This window comes from Salvelinus namaycush, chromosome 7 (assembly GCF_016432855.1).
Source record: "Salvelinus namaycush isolate Seneca chromosome 7, SaNama_1.0, whole genome shotgun sequence".
NCBI classification, from domain to species: domain Eukaryota; kingdom Metazoa; phylum Chordata; class Actinopteri; order Salmoniformes; family Salmonidae; genus Salvelinus; species Salvelinus namaycush.
Window position 1 is genome coordinate 21,565,409 of NC_052313.1, and position 24,326 is coordinate 21,589,734.

General features: G+C 45.0%; 1 protein-coding gene across 1 annotated transcript in view; it reads left to right on the top strand.

Annotated features, from left to right (window-relative positions):
* The first annotated feature begins 620 nt into the window (after nucleotides 1-620).
* The window catches only part of sulf1 (sulfatase 1), a 67,241-nt gene continuing 43,535 nt past the window's right edge, over nucleotides 621-24,326 (top strand). The window contains exon 1 of the mRNA XM_038997739.1: nucleotides 621-869. The gene's annotated coding sequence lies outside the window, so the exon portion shown is untranslated. The remainder of the gene's footprint in view (nucleotides 870-24,326) is intronic.

Below are 24,326 nucleotides of genomic sequence, written 5' to 3' on the forward strand. Positions count from 1 at the left end.
TAGGGGGAATATGGGGCTGCCACTCTACGTGAGTGTGAAAGGGTGTGTGTATCTGTGTATCTTTTGGAATTCCGGAGAGCTGTGTGAACAAAAACTGTTCAGTTGACAGTGCATTTTTTGTCAACTGTCACAATCATTTTTCATTCTTTCTCTCTCTGCCTCTCTGCCCTGTATCTCTCTCACTCTCTGTCCCGCCCTCTCACTCTCTGTCCCCCCTCTCACTCTACTCTCACTCTCTGTCCCCCCTCTCACTCTACTCTCCCTCTGCCCCCCACCCCTCTCACTACTCTCACTCTCTGTCCCTCCATGTCACTCTCTGTCCCACCCTCTCCCTCTACTCTCCCTCTGTCCCCTCCCTCTCTCTCCAACACACAAACACACACTCTCACTCTCTCTTTCCCTCTCAGGTTACTGTGGCTAGGGGCTTTCTCTACTTGTGTCTCTCCCATAGTGTGTGTGTGTCTCTCCCCTCTCCCTCCTCTGTCCTTGTCCCTGCCTCCTGGCAGCAAGGAGCCACCCAGTAGCCAGCCTACAGAGAGCTGTGATTGGTTAGGGTGGAGTGGGACTGGACTAGAGGAGGCGGTAGGTCTGCTCTGCCTCTCTGCTCAGGGACGTGTCTCAACAGATGGTTGGGGTTAAAGAGTGTTATCACATCGTAGAGGGGATTAGAGCTGAGAGGTTGTCCTCTTCTTCTCCTTCTTCCAGAGGAGCTGAGCTGTGTGGTCCACCTCTCCTCTCCACTACTCTACCACCAAGAACAGAACTCTGCATGAGAACAAGAAGAGAAGAGGAGACGGGGAGAAAAAAAAGAGATCCTTATCCTTCTTTCTCACACTCTCACTCCGGCACTCTGCTCTCTTGCCTTCCAGGTAATGTGAAACGTTTTCTTTGTCACTTTCTTTCACCTTCTATTTCTCTTTTTCAGTCTTTTTCTGCTTCCAGGTTTCTTTCTGCTGTTAGAGCTCTAGTTTTCCCAGTAGAGAGTTTAGAGGTGAGAGAGACAGTCAAACACCTCTCTCTTTCTCGGTCTGTTGGCAGTGATTTATGGCAGCATGCAGAGATGTGCTTCTGTTCACTGAGAGACAGAGTTGTTTCACAGGCGCTCTACTCAGGACAAGACTGTGTGTGTGTGTGTGTGTGTGTCGCAGAACTTCAGAGTTTTCTCTGTGAATGACAGGAATTCCCTCCGTTGCAACATTCCACAGTCCTCAAGGATTAGAATTTTAGAGCGCTGGAGCAACATTCCATGAATGGAATATTGTTGTTTCATAAATACTGCATGGCTTCCTTCACCATTAATACGGAGTTTCTGAAAAGAAGAAAGCAGATAGTATTGACTTGCACTCTGAGACCTGTGCACATGAGTGCAGTGGAATATGTCAGAGGTGGTTGCGTGTCCATTTGTGACGAGTATGTTTTTTTATTTATGCAAATTTATATAGTTTGAATTATTGGGAATTTGATATAAATCTCATCTCATCCATACGTTGTGTTTGGTTCCGCAGATTCTTAACCCATGCTAGTGGACATTTTATTTTGGAGTTCGATTTTGTGGACTTGCTGAACAAACTAAAAACTCCCCTTGGTTACCGCAACTCACCCACACAATCAGCAACACAGAGTACTTTGATAAATCAAACTAAGGGTGTTTGGTTATTTGGCTCACAGTGGCAGTAGAGCCAGACTGACTAAATGAATGTTGCTGTTCGGATCGTCTTCCTGACTGACTACCAAATGGCACCCTATTTCTCTATATAGTGCACTACTTTTGACCTATGGACCCTTGTCAAAAGCGTTGCACAATATAGGGAATAGGGTGCCATTCGGGACTGTCAGAGAGCGCTGCTGCGGAATGTACGCCTGACTTCAGCCATTTAACTCCATTCAAGTGAAAAGGGAGTCATTGAGAATGGATTGGGAATGTGATGTATAGTATTTATACCTCGCTCGGGCACTGTGTGTGTGAAGTGTTTGTGACCTGACATTGTGCAGCTGTTTGGTGAAAGAGGAACAGAGTTTGGTGAGAGAAAGCTTTTGTGTTGGTGTGTGTTTACCCAGTCAGCCGTTGGTCCACTTCCTGATTAACATCAAAGAGTGGTCTAATGCAACCAGCATTGCATATAGATAACCCTGTGTGGATTTTCACACCAAGTCTGTTGTATTGATGAGCGGGCTGATGAGCAGATAATATAGAGGGGTTTTGGCTGTGAAAGGTTGCTAGATAAGCACGTCTGCTAAATGACTCTAATGTAAATGTAAAATGGTTCGGCTGTATGGGTAGCAGAGAAATTTGATCCAATTTTCTTACTGTAATATTTATTGAAAAATCTGCCATAAATCCTCCCACAGTCAGCCTTTTGGTAGAGGAAGTTTTTTAAATTGTTTATTTAACCTTTATTTAACTAGGCAAGTCAGTTATGAACAAATTCTTATTTACAATGACAGCCTACCGGGGAACACTGCCTTGTTCAGGGGCAGAATGACACATTTTTACCTTGTCAGCTCGGGGATTCGATCCGGCAACTTTTCGGTTACTGGCCCAGGGCTCTACCCGCTGGGCCACCTGCCACCCCTTTAAAGAATTTTTTTTCAGTGGTATTGGTGGAAGAGAAACTTCACCACCAACTCTAGCTTTAACACGACCGATGTAAAACCTATCAGTTCCATATGTATGTATGAAGTTCTGTGTAGAGCCTCTGTACATACAGTACTAGGCTTGTGTGGAAGATCTCTGTATGTATGTAGTTACTGGTATATAAAAGGGGGATTCTCTCTCCTCCGCCCTAGATTAAGTAAATGGCAAGTTTATGCAGTGGCGCCGTAAAAAGCCTCTGCCTATTGGATGCACCAGGAACAATTAGCGTAACATGTACACGACTGGTTCTGATTTCCATGCCTGTCCGTCCGTTCCTGCCATGTGCTTTAGTGTAGGGGCAGAAGGCTAGATGAGCGCTATTGAGAGATTGAAGAAGACGGTAGTCGATTTTAGGAAGAGAAGGCTACAGTGAGATTGAGAAGGTACAGCGGATAAATGGTACTGTAGATTGTACTATATCCAGTCACCAAGTAAATCCTCCAAAGTGCTAATTTTGCCCGTCATCTAATTTTACAAAACAATTGAGATGTACAGTATTTTAACTGTTTTATTTACCAAATTCAGTGCAACAGTCGTTGTTATGCTTTTATTTGCCATAGCTTGTGGTGAAGATTATGCTTAGTCCAGATTATACTCAAAGTCTAGATTGTAATTAAATTCTAGTGGTTGATAGTGCCAGCTCTTATAGGGAGACCCTCTTATAAGTTGATAGTTGTAGTGAAGTAGTAGTTATGCTGTCACTTGTCATAGCCAAGTAATATTCAACACTATTCCCAGGAAAGTCTTCTTTGAGTTTGTGGTGCATATTGTTCTTAAAGTACTGGAAGGTATTTCCAGCCCAAAGAGCTGTAAGAGGGGAGACCCTTCACACAGGTTAGTGTTAGCGTGTTAGCAACAACACAAGCAGCTGTTAGCTATAACGTCAGTGGGGTTCCAAGGGGGCAGCGCCGTGCCAAGACAAACATTGTCCCAGTAGCTATCTACCTCTCCTCTGCCTCGCTCGCTGTCGTTTCCGTCTGACTCGGGCTCTCTCTCTCTGTGTGTGTCTGTGTTTGTGTTAACGCACTCGGCTTGAGTAGAGAGCGAGAGAGGGAGAGAAAGGGATAGCGAGGGAATGAGCGAGCGAGATAGATACAGGCTGACCGAGTCTTATAATGACACAGAGAAAATCTTAGTCATGCGAGAGGAACAGTGTGTGTGTGGTGGGGTATGCCAGCATAAAGCCTGCATGACTGTATGTGTTGACTGACTGGTGGAAAAATATCATTCATGTGTGTTTACGACCAGTCTTTGGAATGTGTGTAAAGTATCTTACCTTCCTAAGTCTCTCATTTATCCATATACAAAGCATAGGTGTATAGCAATTTTCCCTCCCTTATTTTATGTTTATAGAATGCCCCTTTATCCTCAAACCAGAACCACATTTTCACGGGTATTACGTCAAACAAACGGCTGTTACTATAGTGGACGACGTTTCACAGCTTTCTGACTGGCTGGATACTGTTGTACTTTATAAGTCAGGGTAGAGTCAGTGGTCAGACACTCTGCTAGTGTAACAAACTGCTTGGTGTAACCCTGAACTGTAAACCGTCACGGTCAAAACATATTGATGCAGCGGTAGCTAAGACGGGGATAGGTCTGTCCGTGATAAAGCGCTGCTCTGCTGTCTTACAGTCCTACAGGCCCTAGTTTTGTCGCACCTGGACTACTGCCCAGTCATATGGTCTAGTGCCACAGAGGGACATAGGCAGATTACAGTTGGCTCAGAACAGAGCAGCACGGCTGGCCCTTAAACGTACACAGAGAGCTAACATTAATAATATGCATGTCAATCTCTCATAGCTCAAAGTAGAGGAGAGATTGACTGCATCACTACTTGACTTTGTGAGAGGTATTGACATGTTGAAATCACAGAGCTGTCTGTTTAAGCGACTAGAACACAGCCCCACAAGACATGCCACCAGAGGTCTCTTCACAGTCCCCAAGTCCAGAACGGACTCTGGAAAACGCACTGTACTACACAGAACCATGACTACATTAACTTTATTCCACATCAAGTAACTCATGCAAGCAGTAAAATCAGAAGAAGAAAAAAAACTACACCTTACGGACTATGAGGAGACACACACAGGCACACACACATGAACACACACACTAGCACACTCACTCCACACACATGTAGGTATGATAGTATTATAAATGTTATATTTCAGATATTTAGTGACGTAATAATGTTATGTGAACTGTTTCATTAAATGTTTTGCTTAATTTGTTTGGACCCCAGGAAGAGTAGCTGCTGCCTTGGCAGCTAATGGTGGATCCTTAATAAATACAAATACAAACACAATGTCTCTCTGGGACCAATTGGGAAGGAGAGAGAGAGGGATGGAAAGAGAACAAGCAGAGATGAGGACAGAGACTAAAGACAAACCATCTCTGCATGGTTTACATGCGGAGATGGGTAAAGAGGGAAAAATTGGGATGGAAAGAGAGAGTAGATGGAAGAGATAAAGAGAGCATAAACGACTGTGTGAGCCAGTGAGTGACACTGTTTAAAAGAGCTGTCTCTTCTCAGCAGGCAGCCTGTGTTTTAGGAAGGAAAGTCAACCACCCTCCTCATCCCTCTCTCTCTCGCTCTCTTTTTCTCCTCCCTTAGCTCACTCTTATTTCTCTCTCCCTCCCACTTTCTCCTTCTTCTCCCCCCCACTCACTCTGTCCTCCCTCTCTCTCCTCTTTCCTGGTTTATCTCTCTATCCAGTCTTGATGACAGTACAGCTCCTCTCTGCAGGCTGATTGCATGGTAGAGACCGGAGAGATTGTCTGTCCTCCTCTATCATCCTCTATCAAACTAAATGACCAGTATTTACCAAACAGCAGGCAGTGAGCTCATCTTTACCAGGATGCGTCCCAAATGGCCCCCTATTCCCTAAATAGTGCACTACTATTGACCATGGCCTATAGGGCTCGGGTAAAAAGTAATGCCCTGTATAAAGAATAGGGTGCCATTTGCTCCGAATAGCCTCATATCCTTTGTGTGATCACAGTCTTTAGATCCGTTTCAGAGAGACACTTTCTTTCTCTTTCGGTTGCCTTGTAGTTGGTAGTGTTCTAGCAGAGATAGAGAGACTGTGTGTTGTTGGTAGTGTTCTAGCAGAGATAGAGAGACTGTGTGTTGTTGGTAGGGTTCTAGCAGAGATAGAGAGACTGTGTGTTGTTGGTAGTGTTCTAGCAGAGATAAAGTGTGTGTGTGTTGTTGGTAGTGTTCTAGCAGAGATAGAGAGTGTGTGTGTAGTTGGTAGTGTTCTAGCAGAGATAAAGTGTGTGTGTGTTGTTGGTAGTGTTCTAGCAGAGATAGAGAGTGTGTGTTGTTGGTATTGTTCTAGCAGAGATAGAGAGACTGTGTGTTGTTGGTATTGTTCTAGCAGAGATAGGGAGACTGTGTGTTGTTGGTATTGTTCTAGCAGAGATAGGGAGACTGTGTGTTGTTGGTAGTGTTCTAGCAGAGATAGAGAGTGTGTGTGTAGTTGGTAGTGTTCTAGCAGAGATAGAGAGACCGTGTGTAGTTGGTAGTGTTCTAGCAGAGATAGAGAGACTGTGTGTTGTTGGTAGTGTTCTAGCAGAGATAGAGAGACTGTGTGTTGTTGGTAGTGTTCTAGCAGAGATAGAGAGACTGTGTGTTGTTGGTAGGGTTCTAGCAGAGATAGAGAGACTGTGTGTAGTTGGTAGTGTTCTAGCAGAGATAGAGAGACTGTGTGTTGTTGGTAGTGTTCTAGCAGAGATAGAGAGACTGTGTGTTGTTGGTAGTGTTCTAGCAGAGATAGAGAGACTGTGTGTTGTTGGTATTGTTCTAGCAGAGATAGAGAGTGTGTGTTGTTGGTAGTGTTCTAGCAGAGATAGAGAGACTGTGTGTTGTTGGTAGTGTTCTAGCAGAGATAGAGAGACTGTGTGTTGTTGGTATTGACTGTGTGTTGTTGGTATTGTTCTAGCAGAGATAGGGAGACTGTGTGTTGTTGGTAGTGTTCTAGCAGAGATAGAGAGACTGTGTGTTGTTGGTATTGTTCTAGCAGAGATAGGGAGACTGTGTGTTGTTGGTAGGGTTCTAGCAGAGATAGAGAGACTGTGTGTTGTTGGTATTGTTCTAGCAGAGATAGGGAGACTGTGTGTTGTTGGTAGTGTTCTAGCAGAGATAGGGAGACTGTGTGTTGTTGGTAGTGTTCTAGCAGAGATAGAGAGACTGTGTGTTGTTGGTAGTGTTCTAGCAGAGATAGAGAGACTGTGTGTTGTTGGTAGTGTTCTAGCAGAGATAGAGAGACTGTGTGTTGTTGGTATTGTTCTAGCAGAGATAGAGAGTGTGTGTTGTTGGTAGTGTTCTAGCAGAGATAGAGAGACTGTGTGTTGTTGGTAGTGTTCTAGCAGAGATAGAGAGACTGTGTGTTGTTGGTATTGCTCTAGCAGAGATAGGGAGACTGTGTGTTGTTGGTATTGTTCTAGCAGAGATAGGGAGACTGTGTGTTGTTGGTAGTGTTCTAGCAGAGATAGAGAGACTGTGTGTTGTTGGTATTGTTCTAGCAGAGATAGGGAGACTGTGTGTTGTTGGTAGGGTTCTAGCAGAGATAGAGAGACTGTGTGTTGTTGGTAGGGTTCTAGCAGAGATAGAGAGACTGTGTGTTGTTGGTATTGTTCTAGCAGAGATAGGGAGACTGTGTGTTGTTGGTAGTGTTCTAGCAGAGATAGGGAGACTGTGTGTTGTTGGTAGTGTTCTAGCAGAGATAGGGAGACTGTGTGTTGTTGGTAGGGTTCTAGCAGAGATAGAGAGACTGTGTGTTGTTGGTAGTGTTCTAGCAGAGATAGAGAGACTGTGTGTTGTTGGTAGTGTTCTAGCAGAGATAGAGAGACTGTGTGTTGTTGGTAGTGTTCTAGTATGAAGCTACAGAGCGAAACTGTCGCCATAAAGTTTCCTGGGGTTTTTAAGAGCAAGAAATGCATGCACTCACAGGCACATGCACTCTGCAGTGGGCTGCTCCGGGTGCTCACAACAGCACTCCCAAGTGTTTGCGCAGTCTTCCTCTCTGGAGTTAGAGGTGTCATGGAAGGTAAACGAGACGGTAATGAGAAGCTAAACGAGACCATACATCCTCCACCTCTGTGTGTTTTGTTTTAAGTAGTGTCTGCCACCATCTCTCCTTTCTCGACCTTGATGAGCAGTTGTGAAGTTCCGTGTTTTGGACTGTAACCTCACTCACAAGTTAGGGTGCTGTGCGTTCAGTCAGAACAAAGTTAGAGCCTGTAGTTTTGTAGTGAGTTAGTTGAAAGACACATGGGCCCTTAAGTTTGTTGCAGTGAGTGAGAGTGAATGGGAGGGGAGAGCGGGGGAGTCCTTCGCTGTGTTACTGCACGTGGATGCAGCAGGGGCTTATAGTGAGAACAAGAGAGCGGGGAGGGAGGGAGGGAGGGAGGGAGGGAGGAGGAGAAAAGGGGGACGTTGAGAGCAAAGAAGCGGGGAGGAAAGAAGAAAGGGGAGGTGTGAACATGGGAGGAGAAGAGGAGGGGGATGAAGAGAGGAGAGAGATGCCTCTTAGGAGGGTAGTGTCAGGGGTGAGTATGTTGTGATCAGAGGATGGGCCTCACGTTATTATACCGTTATTTAGGCGCACGTTCACACACACACACGTTCACACACACACACATTCACACACACACACGTTCACACACACACACACACAAAATACATATGCACGTTTATGGACACACACGACCATCTTTTGAGCAAAAGGCAGGCATGGGAGCAGAATCAGGCAAACATGGTTAACATGTGTGTACACACACACTAACCACAACCCCTTGTCCTCCCCTCCTACCCACCAGAGGCCTGCAGTGTCCCTGCCTTGTCATCCCTGTTGTCCCATAATCTGCTCCCTGGGGAGCAGCAATCTGTTTGTGATTGTCAAGAGAAAGGGTCCTGCCTGTATCACGTACCATTAAGCAGGCTGTCAGAATGCATCCATCCAATGGAAGTAGGCTGGGGGTTTGGGAGAAGTGGTGGCCCCTGGAGGATCCAAACCTTTCATTCACCGACTATACAGAATGGAGATAATAAGGGAGGAAGGAGGGAGATTGAGGGGGGAGGAAGGGAAAAGAGGGGGAGGAGAGAGGAAGGGAAGAGGAAGGGATTTGTGATGAACACAGCCCACGGCTCTTTATTATGCTCTCTCTCTCTCTGTCTCTCTCTCTGTCTCTCTGTCTCTCTCTGTCTCTCTCTCTGTCTCTCTGTCTCTCTCTGTATGTCTGTCTCTCTGTCTCTCTCTCTGTCTCTCTGTCTCTCTCTGTCTCTCTCTCTGTCTCTCTGTCTCTCTCTGTATGTCTGTCTCTCTGTCTCTCTCTCCTCTCTGTCTCTGTCTCTCTCTGTCTCTGTCTCTGTCTCTCTGTCTCTCCTTCCTCTTGATGGTTGGACAGCTCCACTAATAAAAGCCAGCATGCATTTGCTTCAGCTCCTCTGCTCCTTTTCTTCCCTCTGCCCCTGGAGCGCACACACATTCAGACGCTGCCCCTCGTGTGTGAGACTGTGTGTGTATATTCGTGTGTTATGTGACCATGTGCGGGCGAATGGCCCCTAGTCTTGTGGTCTTTTTACTAGGGTCTTCATTTTATAGAGTCTTTGTGGCCTTTATGGTCTAGGGTCTTTATGGTATAGGGTCTTTATGGTATAGGGTCTTTAGGGTCTTTAGGGTCTTTAGGGTCTTTATGGTCTTTAGGGTCTAGGGTCTTTATGGTATAGGGTCTTTATGGTATAGGGTCTTTATGGTCTTTAGGGTCTAGGATCTAGGGTCTTTATGGTCTAGGGTCGTTAGGGTCTAGGGTCTTTAGGGTCTAGGGTCTTTATGGTCTAGGGTCTTTATGGTCTTTAGGGTCTAGGGTCTTTATGGTCTTTAGGGTCTAGGGTCTTTATGGTCTAGGGTCTTTATGGTCTTTAGGGTCTAGGGTCTTTATGGTCTTTAGGGTCTAGGGTCTTTATGGTCTAGGGTCTTTATGGTATTTAGGGTCTAGGGTCTTTATGGTATTTAGGGTCTAGGGTCTTTATGGTCTAGGGTCTTTATGGTCTTTAGGGTCTAGGGTCTTTAGGGTCTTTATGGTCTAGGGTCTTTATGGTCTTTAGGGTCTAGGGTCTTTATGGTCTTCAGGGTCTTTATGTTCCTTAGGATATAGGGTCTTTGGTATAGGGTCTTTAGGGTCTAGGGTCTTTAGGGTCAGGGTCTTTATGGTCTTTAGGGTCTTTATGTTCCTTAGGATATAGGGTCTTTGGTATAGGGTCTTTAGGGTCTAGGGTCTTTATGGTCTTTAGGGTCAGGGTCTTTATGGTCTTTAGGGTCTTTATGTTCCTTAGGATATAGGGTCTTTGGTATAGGGTATTTGGTATAGGGTCTTTACTGTCTAGGGTCTTTACGGTCTAGGGTCTTTATGGTCTTTATGGTCTAGTGTCTTTACTGTCTAGGGTCTTTATGGTCTAGGGTCTTTATGGTCTTTAGGGTCTAGGGTCTTTATGGTCTAGGGTCTTTAGGGTCTAGGGTCTTTAGGGTCTAGGGTCTAGGGTCTTTAGGGTCTAGGGTCTTTATGGTCTTTAGGGCCTAGGGTCTTTATGGTCTTTAGGGTCTAGGGTCTTTATGGTCTAGGGTCTTTATGGTCTAGGGTCTTTATGGTCTTTAGGGTCTAGGGTCTTTATGGTCTAGGGTCTTTAGGGTCTAGGGTCTTTAGGGTCTAGGGTCTTTAGGGTCTAGGGTCTTTATGGTCTTTAGGGTCTAGGGTCTTTATGGTATAGGGTCTTTATGGTCTTTAGGGTCTAGGGTTTTATGGTCTATGGTCTTTAGGGTCTTTATGGTCTAGGGTCTTTAGGGTCTTTATGGTATAGGGTCTTGATGGTCTAGGGTCTTTAGGGTCTTTATGGTTTAGGGTCTTTATGGTCTATGGTCTTTAGGGTCTTTATGGTCTAGGGTCTTTAGGGTCTTTAGGGTCTTTATGGTCTAGAGTCTTGATGGTCTAGGGTCTTTAGGGTTCTAGGTTCTTTATGTCTTTATGGTCTAGGGTCTTTATGGTCTTGGGTCTTTATGGTCTAGGGTATTTTGGGTCTAGGGTCTTTATGTCTTTATGGTCTAGGGTCTTTATGGTCTAAGTTGGATATAATATCTCTGCTGTAAATGTCCTAAACAGTGATAAGCTGAAGGAATGAGAATGATTGAGCGATATAGCTCTACTTGGGTGAATATTGTCTTTAAGGAGTGGTTGGCTAAAATACAGTAAGTTAAGGCTGGCAGGTGCTGGAGTGTGTGCCAGGACAGATAAAAGTAATTGAATTACAAATGACGCTACCAACGCCTCGGAAAGCCACACGCATAGCGCCCAGGGCAATGGAAAGGAGAGGAGAACACTCGGAGTACAAATTACAGGTTCAGTACGCCTGAGTTTGACTGACTGACTGACTGACTGACTGACTGTGTGTGTGTGCATGTCTGACTGACATAAAGTATGTACTCACACACATGCACAAAGTGTGTGTGTGTGTGTGTGTGTGTGTGTGTGTGTGTGTGTGTGTGTGTGTGTGTGTGTGTGTGTGTGTGTGTGTGTGTGTGTGTGTGTGTGTGTGGGCCTATGTGTGAGAGACATGGACAGCGGAGGAGAGTGAAAGGCCTAGCACAGACAGACGCCATGGGGCGAGAACGCACCAAGATTTTTTTTACAAGGTATCATGTGTTACTCGGTGGCGGTCATGGCTGTAGATTGTTTATGACAGCCTGGGTCTGGCGAAACTTGTTCTCAGGGTCTCTGTCTCTGGGTTTTCTGAGAATACGCCTGCACATGCTCCACATTCTGGCGGTGTAGCATTTCACGCTACTGTTCCTAGGACACAGGAACTTTAGCCGGGAGCTTGCTGATAGAGCTGCTACCTCTCTGTCTGGAATCTACATCCGTAGCGTGAAAGAGCAGTGGACATTTTCATGAATGTGTGTTTTAGTGCACACATGGAATCCAGAGTACATTGAGATGTATAGTGTAATTAATACTGCCTGCAGTTCCTTAGTCTATATCAGTTGATGGCATGAGCCAAGTTGTATGGTGCAACTGCAGTACCCTAGTTTGTAGTACCCTAGTTTTAGGTCCGCCAGTACCATAAGACAGTGTTTCCCAACCCTGGTCCTCCAGTACCCCCAACAGCCCAACCCTGGTCATTCAGTACCCCCAACAGCCCAACCCTGGTCCTCCAGTACCCCCAACAGCCCAACCCTGGTCCTCCAGAACCCCCAACAGCCCAACCCTGGTCCTCCAGTACCCCCAACAGCCCAACCCTGGTCCTCCAGAACCCCCAACAGCCCAACCCTGGTCCTCCAGTACCCCCAACAGCCCAACCCTGGTCCTCCAGTACCCCCAACAGCCCAACCCTGGTCATCCAGTACCCCCAACAGCCCAACCCTGGTCCTCCAGTACCCCCAACAGCCCAACCCTGGTCCTCCAGAACCCCCAACAGCCCAACCCTGGTTGGGTACTGGAGGACCAGGGTTGGGCTGTTGGGGGTACTGGAGGACCAGGGTTGGGCTGTTTGGGGTACTGGAGGACCAGGGTTGGGCTGTTGGGTGTACTGGAGGACCAGGGTTGGGCTGTTGGGGGTACTGGAGGACCAGGGTTGGGCTGTTTGGGGTACTGGAGGACCAGGGTTGGGCTGTTGGGGGTACTGGAGGACCAGGGTTGGGCTGTTTGGGGTACAGGATGACCAGGGTTGGGAAACACTGCCCTAAGGCATTGCACAGGAGGCATTGGGATGTAGGTTTTGTTTTTGCTACTCTGTTGATTGACACATGGCTTTTCTCTGGATTTCCAGCTTGGTCCAAAGTTATTCTGTAGAGAGAATTTGGATTGCGTCCCAAATGGCACCCTGTTTCATATGTAGTGCACTACTTTTGACCAGGTACCATAAGGAATAGGGTGCCGTTTGGGACGTACACAAATTAGGGAATAGGGTGCCATTTGGGAAGCACCCTTGTTGTATCGAACATAGCACTCTGAAACGTCTTATGTTAATCCTGGTGTTTGGATTACACTTGAGATCGGCCCTAACTCCATTCTTGTGGTTGCTGTGGTGTAGCAATTTGTCACACACACGCACGCAGTCCACAAAGTCCACAAACAAGACCCAAATTGCTCTATGCCATGTCAAAACAATTGTCCTGCCCTTTAAAACAAATCTGTCGAACAAGTGGCTCTGTTCTGGAGGAGGAGCATTAATCACTCGAGAAAGACTGGTCACATCCCAAATGGCACCCTATTCCCTGTATAGTGCTCTACTTTGACCAAATTGGGAATAGGGTGCCATAACTAGATCAGCAGAGTCTTTTCTTACACCAGTGTCAATGAATAACCTGCTCTAAATAGCAAGCATGACTACCCTCACTGACTACACCTCTGAATGGCACACACACACACACACACACACACACACACACACACACACACACACACACACACACACACACACACTCACTCACTCACTCACTCACTCACTCACTCACTCACTCACTCACTCACTCACTCACTCACTCACTCACTCACTCACTCACTCACTCACTCACTCACAGATGAATGACTCAACACCAGGGCCGATCCTTAGTCCAACAACTTGTTCCTTATAGCTTCTCTTTCTTTCTCTCCTTCTCAGAAAGAAAGCCCCATGTTCATGAAAGAGGGATTTTAGTCTTGAATCTGTGCCACACTTCTCATGTCAGTGATCAGTGCAGAAACATGCATTCCGGGATTACTGAAGTGGGTAAAATACAGAACTTTTATAAAAATACGAAAATGCTACTGACTCGCTTTGGTCTCTCTGTCTGTCTCTCTCTCTGTGTGTGTGCCTCTCTCTGTCGCTGTCTCTCTCTGTTTCTGTCTCTGTCTCTCTCTGTGTGTGTGTGCCTCTCTCTCTGTCTCTGTGTGTGTGTGTGCCTCTCTCTGTCTCTGTCTCTCTCTGTGTGTGTGTGCCTCTCTCTCTGTCTCTCTGTGTGTGTGTGCCTCTCTCTCTGTCTCTGTCTCTCTCTGTGTGTGTGTGCCTCTCTCTCTGTCTCTCTGTGTGTGTGTGCCTCTCTCTGTTTCTGTCTCTCTCTGTGTGTGTGTGCCTCTCTCTCTGTCTCTCTGTGTGTGTGTGCCTCTCTCTCTGTCTCTCTGTGTGTGTGTGCCTCTCTCTGTTTCTGTCTCTCTCTGTGTGTGTGTGCCTCTCTCTGTTTCTGTCTCTCTATGTGTGTGTGCCTCTCTCTGTTTCTGTCTCTCTCTGTGTGTGTGTGTGCCTCTCTCTCTGTCTCTGTCTCTCTCTGTGTGTGTGTGCCTCTCTCTCTGTCTCTCTGTGTGTGTGTGTGCCTCTCTCTCTGTCTCTGTCTCTCTCTGTGTGTGTGTGCCTCTCTCTCTGTCTCTCTGTGTGTGTGTGCCTCTCTCTGTTTCTGTCTCTCTCTGTGTGTGTGTGCCTCTCTCTCTGTCTCTGTCTCTCTCTGTGTGTGTGTGCCTCTCTCTGTGTGTGTGCCTCTCTCTCTGTCTCTGTCTCTCTCTATGTGTGTGTGTGCCTCTCTCTCTGTCTCTGTCTCTCTGTGTGTGTGTGCCTCTCTCTCTATCTCTGTCTCTCTCTGTTTCTGTCTCAGTCTCTCTCTCTGTGTGTGTGCCTCTCAATTCAATTCAATTCAATTGACTTTATTGACATGGCAAGTTCATTATTACTTACATTGTCAAAGTATACATATCGAAAAATAAAAATAAAATATATATGTATATATATACAAAATATATATATATTTATATATAAATAAATGGTGGGACCAACAGCAATAATAATAGTAGTAGTGGACATGGGATTACCATTAACAACAACTACAACAACAATATTAATCAGAACAACAATACATTAAATCAATGGTAGTAGACCAGTGTCAATATGACTTGAGAAGACATATGACCTGGTATGAAAGACAAAACAAAACTAAGCTAAATGGGAAATATTATCAACATTACTTTGCATTTTTCACTGGCTGTCCCTCAGGCTATGGCAGGAGGACACATATTTGGCTGCCAAAACTGCACATTTTGGCTTTTCACCCAATAAATATTTGATTTTTTCTTCATCTTTTATAGTTTCAAATTCTTTGTATTGAGTTATAATTTTGGGAAAGAAATATGCTCTTAGGTCTGAGTATTTGTCACAGTGTAGTAGGAAATGCACCTCTGTCTCTACCTCTCCCCTGGAGCAGAGTGACTCTCTCTGTCTCTGTCTCTCTCTCTGTCTCTGTCTCTCTCTGTGTGTGTGTGTGTGTGTGTGTGTGTGTGTGTGTGTGTGTGTGTGTGTGTGTGTGTGTGTGTGTGTGTGTGTGTGTGTGTGTGTGTGTGTGTGTGTGTGTGTGTGTGTGTGTGTGTGTGTGTGTGTGTGTGTGTGTGTGTGTGTGTGTGTGTGTGTGTGTGTGTGCCTCTCTCACTGTGCCACCATGCTGCTGATTTCATGGGAAAGAAGTATATCTCTTTATTAACAATGACCTCAGTGGAAACCCATTGAAACAATTTGCTCAACTTCTTTTTTTGTGGTTTTGGGGAGTCATTTATGCAAGATATATTTGAATTGTGGCACACAGAGAGGAGAAAGCCACCCATCACGGGTGAGTTTGACTGGCAGATTTGGTCCATAGACTGTTTTAAATGGGAGAACCTGGGTTATGTCCTAAATGTTACACTATTTCCTATGTAGTGCACTACTTTTGACCAGAGGCCATTATGGTAGTGCACTACATAGGGTGCACTATAGTGCACTGTATGGGGATTAGGATGCCATTTGGTACACACCCCTGTGGTTGTCTAGAAAGGCTATATGGATGAAAATAGATACATACAGTATATTGTAGAATTATGATCTATACAGTACCAGTCAAAAGTTTGAACACACCTACTCATTCCAGGGTTATTCTTTATTTTAAAATGTTCTACATTGTAGAATAATAGTGAAGACATCAAAACTATGAAATAACCCATATGGAATCATGTAGTAACCAAAAAAGTGTTAAACAAATCAAAATATATTTTATATTTGAAATTATTCAAAGTAGCTACCCTTTGCCTTGATGACAGCTTTGCACACACTTGGCATTCTCTCAACCAGCTTCACCTGGAATGCTTTTCCAACAGTCTGGAAGGAGTTCTCACATATGCTGTGCACTTGTTGGCTGCTTTTTTGTTGTTGTTGACCACAGTCATTTAATGAGCAAACTGTTGTAGTTGCAGCTGCAATTAATGTTTAAAAAAACGTTCCATAAGCCCATATTTAATTGTGGCTGATTCTCTGTTTGTCCTAATCACTCTGCATGTACATCAAAGACCACATCTCTGTAATTGCTTTTCCTCGATCTTTCATTTCTCTCTCTCTCTCTCTCTCTCTCTCTCTCTCTCTCTCTCTCTCTCTCTCTCTCTCTCTCTCTCTCTCTCTCTCTCTCTCTCTCTCTCTCTCTCTCTCTCTCTCTCTCTCTCTCTCTCTCTCTCTCTCTCTCTCTCTGGGTGTGTTTTTTTACTCCCTCTATTAATTATCTTATAAAAGGAGCCTCCTGGAGCTCTCTCTTTAAACTTTTCAAGAGTATCATCAGGGCCTCCAGATTACTTAGCAGTGCGGGACTAGAATAGACACCAGGACCTCCTGATGACTCAGCAGTATGGGACTAGTATAGACACCAGGGCCTCCTAATGAGAAACCAAGGCCCCCTGATGACTCAGCAGTATGGGACTAGTATAGACACCAAGGCCTCCTAATGAGACACCAGGGCCTCCTGATGACTCAGCAGTATGGGACTAGTATAGACACCAGGGCCTCCTAATGAGAAACCAAGGCCTCCTGATGACTCAGCAGTATGGGACTAGTATAGAAACCAGGGCCTCCTGATGACTCAGCAGTATGGGACTAGTATAGACACCAGGGCCTCCAGATTACTTAGCAGTAAGGGACTAGTATAGACACCAGGGCATCCTGATGACTCAGCAGTATGGGACTAGTATAGACACCAGGGCCTCCTAATGAGAAACCAGGGCCTCCTGATGACTCAGCAGTATGGGACTAGTATAGACACCAGGGCCTCCTAATGAGAAACCAAGGCCCCCTGATGACTCAGCAGTATGGGACTAGTATAGACACCAAGGCCTCCTAATGAGACACCAGGGCCTCCTGATGACTCAGCAGTATGGGACTAGTATAGACTCCAGGGCCTCCTGATGACTCAGCAGTATGGGACTAGAATAGACACCAGGGCCTCCTAATGACTTAGCAGTATGGGAGTTTGTATGTGAAAACTATTTCTAAGAAGCATACTTTCAGTTTTTCCGAACTCATTTCACTCATGCATAAGAGGGACATACCGGTGCTGGCACATGAGCAGATCAAGAACACAGCTGGAATGCCGATTTAAGCTGTTTACATGTCCTAATAATTCAAAAGATTGCTCAGAAAACCAGGTGTTTTAATCAGCGTATGTTTACTTCAATGTTTGACCTTACTCCAATTTAAGATAAGCAGAGTAAGGTGTTTACATGACTATTGCCATACTTGACCTACTGCCATAATCAGTTTAATATCATACTATTACTGTGCATGTAAACATTCCCAATGTCTACTGTTCATTTGCAGATGGCCCACATCTGAATGGTTACAGTTGTAGTGTGTGGTCCTGGTTGGTTGATTTATTACTTAGTTAAGCAGCTTGTTAGCTATAGTTAGGCTTATATGTTAGTTGCATCTTAGCTAGCTTGTTGTCTAGTAAGGAATGGTATTATTAACAGAGACATACTATGTACAGCACTTTGAGAGGGAGAAAGTGTGTATCTTTCAACCACACACATACACGTTCTCCCTCACGAACACACAGTACACACACAGAATCAACTCGCAACTTTTCCGAAACAGCCGTCCTCTTGTGTGTTTTAATCATTTCCCTCTCAGCGTTCTCAAAGCCTCTCAGCGTTCCCAGCAGAGTTCCCAACGGACCACCTGGTGGCCGGGCTGCTTCAGTCTTTGATGTCCGTGGGAGCTGGATTAATTTAATGATATATTTACATGGACACATAATTAATGATCAGGGTCTAGCAGCCTGGGGCTGGGCTGTAAGGGCACTACAAAGGGGCTCTCTAAGGGTCTCAGGGCGAAGGGTGTAGGGTTTAGGGGTTGAACTCGGGCTACCGGTACAGATTCAGCTTTCACAGAACCAATGCACTCCTTTAGTTGTGTTGTTGCAATCCAGATCTCTGTTGATTTATAGTTTTCATAGATCAGTTGTCAGTACTGGGCTTGAATCATATTTGTCCTTACTTTGTGACGGAAGTGTCACTGGAGTGAGTGTGAGAGTGTGGTAGCTAAAGAGACAGCACTCCTCCAGTCCGTGGGCTGGACAGCAGTGTGGGAGAGAGATCCAGGCTTGACCAGTCTTGATGGGCACCGCGCCCTACCCCTCTACCTCCACGACTCCCTTCTGCCCCGGCCTACTCAGGGCACCCAGGGCCCTCCTCACAAAGATTCTTCTCAGTGTACCAGGCCCCGTGGCATCCGCCCAGCCAAATTCCCCAACAGGATTAGAGCAACATTTGGAACAAACCTCAATATTAAGCTCATGGGGCTCCATAATAATTCCCCCCCCCCCTTGGAAAAACAAGTGGGAGTAATCAAGGCTGGGCTGAAATATGGGAGCGGTATCAGAACCAAATCAGTAGATTCTGTCTCTCCCTCTTCTACACACAGAGATCGCCTCATACATTCTCTCTCATGTTTTATTTGGCATCTCGGCACACACACATATTCCTAATCTCTCTCTCTGTCTCTCTGTTTCTCTCTCTCTACCTCTGAGATTATCCTTCGTTGCTGCACAGCCCATAGCTCTCTCTCGCTCAATAGGTGAAGTCAGGCCCTCACTGAAGTACAGTACACTCAGAAACCATGGCAACAAAGCCAGCTAGCTAGTGCAGGGATGGCTGGCTGGCTGAATGGTTGACTGGTAGGCTGCTGTGAAGGCCTCTAACCACACAGCGTCCTGTGCCCTGACCGTGCACTGACCTGAGTGGTTATGTGGCTTTGATCGCGGCTAGTTTAGACTAACCTCAGCCACTTGGGCTGGGATGGGCCTCCTGAGCTACACACTCACACACACACTCACACACACAACACCCACATGGGTTACATGGGGGGTGAGATAAGGAGAATGAGTGTGTGTGTATCTGTGTGTACATGCTTGTGCGTGTGTGTGTGTGTGTGCTCAAGTGTGTGAAGTCATCCCAAGCCAAGGAGGTAGAGGGAAACCATTACAAGCCCCAGAGGGACAATGGTGGATTGCGGTTAAGGAGCTTTGGGAAGCCCTCTGATTGGCTGTGCATTCCTTACAGCCACAGATAACACATGACCCTCACACACATACAAACACAGACGGCTAGCGCACGACATGGCAGACGGAATGCATCTGGCTCAGTCTTCTGTTTGGCAGCACCGTCTTGTGCATTTATCAGTCATTACTGAACAATGAAGGGAATTGAACAATGGAGGAAATAAAAGAAAGAGGGACAATGAAATGCGCATGACACTGATTGATCCTTAATGATCCTCCTCTTTCCCCTGAAAGTGAACTGTTCCGATCATCACAACTCCTTATATTCCTCTGGAAATAGAATCCTCCATCCATTTTGTTCCTTGTCTTGCTGAACATGAAAAGTTATATTGGAGGAGAGGTTCTGAGTGTCAAACCTAAACCAGATGTCACTGGGACCCTGAAGTATGTCCCTCATTCATAATAGGCCTGCTCGTTAGGGACAAGCCCCCCCCCCCCCCCCTCTCTTTCCCTCTCTTTTTGATTCTCACTCTCGCTCTTTCTCTCTCTCTCCCTCCTCTCTCCCTCTCGCTCTGTCCATCTCCAGGCTAGCCAAGGCTGAGAGGAACAATGCAGATGAGAGGAGGAAGTAGGGCCTGATGGCATAGTTATAATGATGTGTGCTGCTGGAGTGTGTAATGTATGCTACCATAGCTCTCTCACTCCCTATACAGCTGCAAGGCTTTTCTTGTAATTCATGGTTAGTAGTGAAGGGAGAGGTTGTTTTATATCATTAGTCATGAAAGTGAAGATTATCATGCTGTCTACCAATAAGCACCCTAAGCGGCAACTTATTCTCATAGGGCTCAGGTCAAAAGTAGTTGACTAGTAAGGGAACAGGGTGCCATTTGGGACGCTGACTCAGTGTTGATGGCCATTAATCTGAAAATTGCACATTTCTTACTCCATCTGGCAGCTGTGTGCGTGTCAGAGGGACTGACTGGAAACTCCATAGTGCCCTTTTTGTTTTGGTCGACTTTGAACCCCCGTCCCCAGGCCCTTTTCTTCTCCTGGACAGCTGGTCCGTCCCCAATATTCTACTACTGCAGCTGAACCCTTGATGAGTACAGTAAAGGAGTAAAGACTAATTTAAAGGCTCATTAGTGGCGCTAATCCTCCAAAACAATTAGGAAGCAGAAACAGTATGACTCTGCAGTAGTCAGGTTGAGTACCAAATGGCACACTATTCCATATGGGCCCTGGCCAAAAGTAGTGCACTAAATAGGGAATATAGGGTGCTATTTGTGACATAGCCTCTGGGTCTGGCATAAAAGACCTCTTGTTTCCTACAGACGTATAGAACTATGTTCTAGGGGGATGTTTGTGGGGCGAAGAGAAATGTTTTTGCCCCTCTTACTAAGTTGAGGGTCTTTGGTCTATAGTTTGCTTTGGTTGGGTTCACTTAAGCTTTCTCAAGAGGTCATTCCTTTTAAATGTGTCAGTTTTGGTCTGAAGGAAAAGGCTAAGAAAAACGATGCTGCTCTTAGAAAAAAAATGATAAATTCTTGACTTCTGATCAAGAATTCTCATATTTCCTTCACATTTGGAGATTTTCTATCACTCTTCTGAAAGATGCCAAATACCTTCCATATGCAAAGCATTTGCAATGCCAGATAACAGAATAACACAATATTCTAGTCAACTATTCCCTCAGGTTTGAACACATCCTGAAGGTTATCATTATGTGCGTCCCAAATGGAATCCTATTCACATAGGGCTCTGGTCAAAAGTAGTACACTACATAGGGAATAGGGTGGCATTTGGGACGTACAGCGCTTTCAGAAAGTATTCATACCCCTCGACTTTTTGCACAATTTGTTGTGGCACAGCCTGAATTCAAAATTGATTAAATATATTTTTTCCCTCACCAATCTACTCAAATACAACCCTTGTTTTTTAGGTTATTGTCCTGCTCATGTATTCAGGTGAATTCATCTTTGTTGGAAAGCAGACTGAACCAGGTTTTCCTCTAGGATTTTGCTTGTGCTTAGCCCCATTCCGCTTTTTCTTTTTGTCCTGAAAAACTCACCTGTCCTTAACGATTATAAGCATTTTCATAACGTGATGCAGCCACCCCCATGCTTGAAAATATGGAGAGGGGTACTTAGTAATGTGTTGTATTAGATTTGCCCCAAACATAACACTTTGTATTCAGGACAAAAAGTTAATTGCTTTGTCACATGTTTTGCAGTATTACTTTAGTGCCTTGTTGCAAACAGGTTAGTATTGTAGAGTAACTACAATGTTGTTGATCCATCCTCAGTTTTATCTTATCACAGCCATGAAACTCAAACTGTTTTAAAGTCACTATTGGCCTCATGGTGAATTCCCTGAGTGGTTTCCTGCCTCTCTGGGAACTGAGTTAGGAAGGACTGCAGTATATTTGTAGTGACTGGGTGTATTGATACACCATCCAAAGTGTAATTAGTAACTTCATCATGCTCAAAGGGATATTCAATGTCATCTTTTTGTATTTTTACCATTCTACCAATAGGTGCCCTACATGCTGACCACACCGCTTGCGTTGCTTGCGCTAGCGTTGCAAAATAAATGTACACATGCATGTTATTCAATCATTGCACCCACACTGCTCACACACGTCAGCGAGCGTCTGCGTAGCCGGGCGCAAAAATAGAAATTGGTTCAATTTGTGATGCGCTTCAAGTCCGGTCACTCCCATCTCCTCATTGGTTTTTAGGAACATATACCCACGTGGGGGATTGTAAGATGAACTGATGTCCACACTCCAGTCGGTTGTAGTAATGCTGTAAAGTTGGTTGCCAACCTCCATATAAGAAAAATAAGCCTGAAGAAAGGAGGAGAGATGATGAGAAACGAATTTGGTTTACCCTTTTATCTGTGGATTAATTGTCGGAGTAGAGGACCTTGTGCATTTCAGGTAAAATAACAACCCAATGTTTATATCCCAGGGCAAATTAGCTAGCAACAGCAAGCTAATGTCCCCAAATTAATATAATTGGATCAGGGTTTGTTTTGATATTTCAACCTGCGTGTCCTGATTGCTTCTGGTGTGGTCGAACAAAATCAACGTCCACACACGTCCGGTTTGGTCAGCATGTTAGAGAGACATTGGAAAACCTTCCTGGTCTTTGTGGTTGAATCTGTTTGAAATTCACTGCTCGACTGGGGGCCCTTACAGATACTTGTATGTGTGGGGTACAGAGATGAGGTTTCCAATCGGTTGAATAATTGACTCAAGACATTTCAGCTTTTCATTATTAATTAATTAATTTACATTTCTAAACATAGGCCAGTGACAAAAAAAATCACAATTGAATCCATTTTAAATTCAGGCTGTAACACAACAAAATGTGGAAAAAGTCAAGGGGTGTGAATACTTTCTGAAGGTACTGTAGTCAATTATCTCTGCTATGAGATAAGCCTCCATTGTTCCTGGGTCAACAGCAAGGCTACCCCTGCTCTCTCTTTGTCTCTCATCTCCCATGGTGTAATAGGAATGTCAGGACATCACTACTGTCAGGGGCTGGAATCTGGTTGTCAGAGGTTAAAGTTCAAGGTGTGTGTGTTTAGGGGTCTCGTAGATGAGTGGGCATCATTGTTGGAACTTCACTTGAATATTAGAAATGGCTGAGTGCGTAACATATTTTTCCATTTCCTGTGTCCCAATGAGAACTGAAGTTGACCTTTGTTCTCTGAAGGTAAAAAGTCAGTAGAAAAGTGAACCAAATCAGGTCAAATTAACAGTGAATCATGTTCAATTGAGTTGAGTTAAAGGGAGAGGAAGGTGACAGATGGAACCCTCCTGTCTGTCCCAAATGGCCCCCTATTCTCTATATACTGCACTACATTTGATCACAGCCCTATGGGTCCTGGTCAAAAGTAGTGCCTTTTATAGGGAATAGGGGGCCATTTGGGACACTGGCTTTGAAGACAGCTGCCTCAGCACAGTGTCAATGTGCTCCCCCGTCCCATGATCAAGTTTTATAGCATTGTATTAGCGCTGTAATTCCAGTTGTAAGGAGAATGTGGCGATTTGGGGCTGTTAGCATGGCATATCACACAATGACACTCTTTATCTGCCTCTCAGCTTCTTCATTCCTCAAGAAGTCCCATGAAAAGAGCATTGCTACGGATCATTGGCGTGGCTAATTGAGAATGCATCCCAAATGGCACCCTGGTCCTTATATAGCACACTTCTTTTGACCAGAGCCCTCTGGGGCAGCTTATGGGTCCTGGTTAAAAGTAGTGCACTGCATAGGGAATAGGGTGCCATTTGATTTGGGCTGCAGTGTGAATGTGGGTTGGGTGCTAACATTAGACAGAACCTTTTGAGTATTGAGTATAGCCTCTTGTTGGGTTGTTTAGAGTCTTCCAGTGACAGTGTAAGGAGTTAAGTGGGCTTCATCGTGCGTGTGTGAGTAGGGCGTGCTTTTTTGGTAATCTAGTGTTTCTAACATCAAATCAAATTGCGCCGAATACAACAAGTGTAGACAATGCAGTTTTAAGAAAAAAAACAAGTGTTAAGAAAGTATTTACTAAATAAACTGAAGTAAACAATAAATAAATACAAATAAAAATGAAAAAAATAAGAAAAATAACAAATAACATCTGGCGTGTGTTGTGTATGTACACGTCTGTGTTTTCGCCTATGTGTGTGTGTGTCCTGCCAATCCCTGCCTGAGGGCTGAGGGTCTAAACAGTGCCAGTGTTTGTACAGGGCTGTGAGGATGTCTGGGCAGGCTGTCCCGGACAATGCCTGTCCAAAATACTCTCCAAAAAAGCTCTTACTGCTCCATCTGAGATTTACGTCCCTAATGGCACCTTATTCCCTGCATAGTGCACTATGGGCCCTGGTCAAAAGTAGTGCACATTATAGAGAATAGGGTGCCATTTGGGACACATGCTAAGAGCTGCTTATTATCACTACACATCTCTATGGGGAGACAAGCAGATGGAAAACCAATGACCAACACAGTTATGCAGATATAGGTTACATCCCAAATGGCATCCTAATCGCTATTCTGGCACTACTTTTGACAAGGGCACTGGTCAAAAGTTGTGCACTATTAGGGAATAGGGCATAGTTAACAAAGATTATGTTTAGAGGGAACCAAAAACAGAGATTTAGGCTAACATGATTTGGTGACCATCTGTCTTGACAGACAGATCTATGAATGCTTCAGTATATCTGTGATGTATGTTTTGGACCGGACAGACGCTAGCTAGCTATGATGAAACCCAGTGGTCAGACAGGGTAGGTTTTCAACTTCGACAATCTCACTTATTGCTGATTATGAAGGAAAGAAGATGCAGTGGATGTGGAATGGTGGAGAAGGTAGACATTGATGGGTTGATTA